Raw genomic sequence first — 6,734 nt, forward strand, 5'->3', positions numbered from 1 at the left:
GAGACCGAAAGGAAATAATAAAAGAAGATAGTTTTGGTTTGCATGAGGGAAACGAATGACCGAGGATTACGATGTGAGTTTTGGCTAGGTTGATCATGGTGGAAAACTTAGAGGTTAGAAAGTTAACAAGGTGGGAAAGACCTCTTGACCGTAAACCTTAACGCGCTGGAAAATGAGAACCATGAAATAAAATGGAAGGCGTTGCAAGAGTTCTTTTTAAAATACGGTACATAACACCTGCCTGACTCAAGGAAATACCTTATAAACACAATCAAAAGCATAAAAGGAGCTTCATACGTAAGTAGACTAAGATGATGATATGGTAGGAGGTACGCCATTAGCAAAGCAAAATCTAAGAAAAATTTTTTTATATGGGGAGGCGGTGCACTCCGGCCACTCACCGTAAACAGTATCGCCATTACCGCCACCAGCCAACCACCTTCCCTCCCACCCAACACTTTCCTTTAGCCCGATGCACGTTCTCACTACCAGGGTAAATGTGTTCACTTTACGGTAAAACTTGGGCCACTTGGCTGGACGGTCCGCTGCTTGTTATAAACTGTTAACTGGGTAGACTACACCTTGAGAATGATAGATATTGACTGGTCGGCTGAAAGACTGCTCTCTTAAATTTGGGGACGGGGTTTGGTGTGTGCGTGTGTGTGTGTGTACATTCCCGCTAGGTTTGGTCAGCATGTGGTTGTTTATCTTTGATTAATCTTTATATCTAATCATCTTTCCTCTGCTGCGTGTGCACATATGTGCGTGTATATGTTTGAGTGTTAACATGTGCGTGTGTCATTACATTTGCTCTGTGTGGTCTGATTTCTTAACGCGATGGTTCGACCCTTGAGCACGCCAGTAAGATCCTTCAGTACGACGGTGAAAACCTTTGGTACGACGGTACGACCATTGGATACGACCGCACAACCCTTGAGCATGACGGTATGATCCTTTAGGTATGATAAAGTGACCTTTAATTACCTTCTGTGATGTCATAGACACCATACTCGTCCAAGTCCAAAAGTACCTTTCACTGCTCAGATGACATTACAGGCTGCAGGGAGGAGGACAGGTTAGTGGAACGAAGGTCGAAGGGCTCGGTGACCACAGCTGCAGTGGATGTCAGTGGCTGTACTCCACTCCCCTTTCCTGTGCCCGTCTCAGCACCCCAAACGCTTCCAAACACCTGCGTGGCGTGACCTTCCATGGTTTCTTCATCGCGACAAACGCTGTTCAGCCGGAAACATCAACTTAATCGGCCAGTTTATTAATGTTGGGAAATACAATATAAGGGAGAGAGAGAGAGAGAGAGAGAGAGAGAGAGAGAGAGAGAGAGAGAGAGAGAGAGAGAGAGAGAGAGAATCGCAGTTGTTATTGAAAACGCGATGTGAAAGAAAAGGAAGAAAAATATAAGAAGAAATCCTGTATGTTTGGTGTCTTGCTTCGCGTCTCTTGTGTACTGCTCTCTGATTGATCGAACAGAAGAAAGAGCCAAATGAGGAGTTCCTCCCCCTCCCCCTCATCCCCTCCCTCTCCTGAGGCTCAGTCATCTGTTATGGACGCTAACTCCTTCGCGCGGGAAAAAGCGAACGAGTATACGAGAAAAAAGAAAGGAAGAAAGACAAAATAGATGGTTTGTGTCATTTCCCTTGACGTTGTCAGACATGCATCGAGTTGGGAAAGGTCAGGAGAGAGAGAGAGAAGAGAGAGAGAGAGAGAGAGAGAGAGAGAGAGAGAGAGAGAGAGAGAGAGAGAGAGAGAGAGAGAGAGAGAGAGAGGCACTCCCGGCTGAAGGGAAATGTCAACATGACATCATCATCATCATATCACACAGTCATAGAAATATGACATTAATCTCCCCCTCCTCTCCACCACCACCACCACACTCCTATACCCCGACCCCCACACGAGAATGAAAATATCAGGGGAAAATGTCATCATGGGGGACGTCCATGTTGAATCAGCCATGGGGGGGGCGGAGACTGTACTTGCTACATTATGGAGTGTTCCCTGCTTTCTAATTTCCTTTTACACACACACACACACACACACACACACACACACACACACACACACATGCACATACACGCGTGCACACAATGGGCAATCTATGATAGATTGCCTGATTCGTGGTTATCAGTGAAGGAAGTCAATGATAGATTGCTTCATTCACGTTGAAAGAAGTTAGCTTTTCCTAAAGATCAAACATCCGATAACGGACGACAGCAATATAAAAGCGGTCCAGGGTTTTTATTGGAACATAATAAAGGAGGGGAATAAATAAAACAGAGAAAACATAGGAAGTGAGAGGAAGGGAAATGCTTTAGAATTAATCAATGATGCGAAGAAAACATGAGAAGTTAAAGAAAAAAAAAAGGGCTTCATTTCAACATATTTTTTTGTGTAGATCGTGCCAGAGTTCAAAGGCTAGGATGAATATATACATAACAAATGTAATTCCTGAGGAGCAGATAATCCTTTAAATGGACTTATACTGCCACGTCTCTCTCTCTCTCTCTCTCTCTCTCTCTCTCTCTCTCTCTCTCTCTCTCTCTCTCTCTCTCTCTCTCTCTCTCTTCTCTCTCTCTCTCTCTCGTATATACCTAGCGGTTCCATTGTTGTTTTTTTCTCTTCTTTTTGATTCCTTGTTATAAGTCTTGTATCTTCGTCTGGTAGATATGGTCGGCCTTTTTCCCTTGATCATCTATGTCTATCGAAAATATTACAAGATATCTATCGGACGCAGATATAATCATATATATATATATATATATATATATATATATATATATATATATATATATATATATATATATATATATATATATATATGAATATATATATATATATATATATATATATATATATATATATATATATATATATATATATATATATATATATATATATATATATATATATATATTACTCCTTTCCCACGAAGTAAACTGAAGTGAATTTTCTCTCAATACTGTTTTTTTTCATGTTCTTTAGCCTCTTTTCATGACACAGTGTCCCCGAACGTCATCATCAAGTCATGAAAGGTTAATTGGCTTGGATTAATTAGCAGTGTGGTGGTGGTGGGTGGTGGTGGGTGGTGGTGGGTTGGGGTGGGAGGTCATCATCGACGTACTTACAGATGCTGTGTTCAGTCCAGTGTATCCACATCATTTCTCTATTGTTCCCCAGAGTTATTTATTAATTAAGATATATATATTTTTTGCTCCACATTAGCATATATTTCCACAGTTTTCTTTGTATGATTTTTTCTTGGAAAAATAATTTTTTGCTCCACATTAGCATATATTTCCACAGTTTTCTTTGTATGATTTTTTCTTGGAAAAATAATTTTTTGCTCCACCTTAGCATATATTTCCATAGTTTACTTTGTATGATTTTTTCTTGGAAAAATAATTTTTTGCTCCACCTTAGCATATATTTCCACAGTTTTCTTTGTATGATTTTTTCTTGGAAAAATAATTTTTTTTTCTTTTTAAGAGTTGTGGTTGATCATTTGTTTTATGTCGCAGATATATTCTCTTGCTTTGTTTTCTTTCTTTCTTTTTTTTTGATCCTTTGCTTTGTTATCTTCCTCTCTAAGGATACATATCCAGAGGGCATCTGTGTGATCCTAAAGACTGACTATAAAGCCTTATCTCAACAATATATATATATATATATATATATATATATATATATATATATATATATATATATATATATATATATATATATATATATATTTATATACACACCGCTGTTTGTTCAGAGTTGTAGCTGATTGGATGAGCATTACTTTAGTTAGAAATTCTCTCCCGGTTGTCTAACGACACCGTGGCTAACAAAGGTGTTAGACGGAAGGGAGGCGCCCTGTAACTTTGCTTAAGGAAAACGTGAAGGGGAACAGTGAAGGAAGGGGCTTGTGGAAGGGGAAAATATTAGCGTGATCTGCTGAGGTGCCGTTTCTTTCTTGGGTCCGTGTGTGTGTGTGTGTGTGTGATATGTCGAGTTCAAGAAGTTCAACGCACGTTCCATGGACTTTCCTCAACGACAGTAGAGTATCAGCTCGGCGTTGCGCAAGAGCAGCGGTCCAAGTGTAACACAGACGAGGCCCGGGGGGGGACAACAGACGGTGTAGCTCCGTCTGTCGCTGCTCCCCGCCCCTGCACATCTCACGTCTGTTAATTTACGGAGCGCATCAAGTCCACGACCAGGTCGGGTGCTGTTCCCAGGCTGCCATCTCTCGTCTCGCAACCCTCACATTACCCGACCCGGCTGGGCTCGTGCCGAGGGTGGAGTGAGGTCCCAGCCATTCCTCCGTAGTCCAGCGACACCACAACCACACTCCAGCGACACCACAACCACACTCCAGCGACACCACAACCACACTCCAGCGACACCACAACCACACTCCAGCGACACCACAACCACACTCCAGCGACACCACAACCACACTCCAGCGACACCACAACTACACTCCAGCGACACCACAACCACACTCCAGCGACACCACAACCACACTCCAGCGACACCACAACTACACTCCAGCGACACCACAACCACGCTACAGTCTTCTACCGCCACCATCGCCCTACTTCCCCTCCAGCTCTTCCCTCCTCCACCGCCATCACCAACACATACCTTCCCCCCAACACTCCTCCCTCCTGCACCTCCTCCCCCGGCTCTTCTCTCCACCACCACCACACATCAAACAAAACTCGCGAGTGCAGAGAACGCTATAGAGAAACATCACACCAATCTATCTTTCTCCTGTAAGGCCATTCCATATTCATCATCAATCAGTCATACAAACTTGTCCATGAATAGCGTGTGTGGGAAATTGATTTCAGGGGCGGGCGGCGGGGGATGTGTGTGTGTGTCTGTGTGGTGTAGGTGGAAGTTTGGCGGCGGGTAGTGCGGTAGCTAGAGATTCGCGGGCGCAGAGGATCTCAGCTGAGGGCGTGAGTGAGAGTTCAACTCTAATGCCTCGAGTGGTCCGGCGAGAGAGAGAGAGAGAGAGAGAGAGAGAGAGAGAGAGAGAGAGAGAGAGAGAGAGAGAGAGAGTGGTAGTAACAGTCAGGAAGGTAAACAAGAAGTGTACACACCCACACACACACACACACACACACACACACATACACTGCGTTGTGAGGGATCGCTAGTTTCTTCGACCATTTTCAGAATGTGTCCCTCTGCCTCAGAAGTTTTCCTTTTGAGAAAGTTTTTCACGAGGTTGTGAGTCCGGCGGTGTCTCAATTGTTGCTCAGGTTCAACCTTCAGCGGTTATTGGAAAGCGCTCGGGCCTCCGCTTCCTCTGTCGTGTACTGACATTTTCCCCTCGACACATGGCCAACGCCAACAGCACTTCCTGGCCACATGGCCAACGCCAAAGGCATTTCTTCAACACATGGCCAACACTCCGGCATTTCTTCAACGTTTCGCCAACAGCGCTAGATTATTTCCTCAACACTTCGCCAACAACGCGACGGCATTTCCTCAACACATCGCCAACAACGCTACAGCATTTCTTCAACACATGGCCAACAACGCTACAGCATTTCTTCAACACATGGACAACAACGCTACAGCATTTCTTCAACACGTGGCCAACAACGCTACAGCATTTCTTCAACACATGGACAACAACGCTACAGCATTTCTTCAACACATGGCCAACAACGCCAACAGCATTTAAAACGACAAGAGAAAACGAGATAAGAGACAGAACAAAACGAGGATTGAACCTTTGAAAGTAGAGTAAGTTATTGAAGATAGCACACACACACACACACACACACACACACACAGAGCGAGACAGCAGACTGTCACACACACACACACACACACACACAGAGCGAGACAGCAGACTGTCCCACAATTATCCTCAGCGCCTGTAGAGGGTGTTAACGAGATGTCTCGCTTAGTGGACGTGGCAGCTTGTCGCTGATGTCACTAATGACCCCTCCTGGCAATTGATAGGTTTAAAAGCCCAGCCAAACGACCAGCCAACTGACCAGCAGAGTGTAAGATAGAAAAGTGTGCCGGGAGAACAGGTTTGAGAAATACAGAGAATAAGAATTTCTCCACAGTCGAGACGTAGAAGACATGTACAGTCGAGACATGCAGTCGAGACATACAATTTCGAGACATCGAGACATACAATGTCGAGACATGCAGTCGAGACATACAATTTCGAGACATGCAGTCGAGATACATAATTTCGAGACATACAATTGAGACATAATTTCGAGACATCTAGTCGGGACATATAATTTCGAGACATATAATTTCGAGACATGGTCGAGACATACGATAAAGACACTGTCTTTGATTCAGGGATTCTCATCGTCCCTTTTGAAGTATACACCTGGAAGCTCATTTCACATTTTCTTTATGAGATCTTCTTTTTTCTCTCTGGACGCCTTTTAAGAAGGTGATTAGGGTTGGGTCTGGTACCATATGGTACTGAGTGAGGCACATTGATGGTTCTTATGTAAAAGGGATATATGTATCGGAGGAGAAGGGGGGAAGGGGAAGGATTGAGGGTGGGACTGTCATGTCGTTTTCTTTTTACCGTGAGGTGTTTCGGAAAAGGAAATATATTTTGCGTATTTTGCTTTATTCAGGACGCAAATAAATCTGTTCTTTTAATGAAAAAAAAAAAAGAAATGTAGGTTGGCAGATGTCCTCGTCATACGCCGTTGAGTTATCTAGTATCTCTTTTTTCCCCG

This window comes from Panulirus ornatus, chromosome 67, assembly GCF_036320965.1.
Source record: "Panulirus ornatus isolate Po-2019 chromosome 67, ASM3632096v1, whole genome shotgun sequence".
Classification (NCBI taxonomy): Eukaryota; Metazoa; Arthropoda; class Malacostraca; order Decapoda; family Palinuridae; genus Panulirus; species Panulirus ornatus.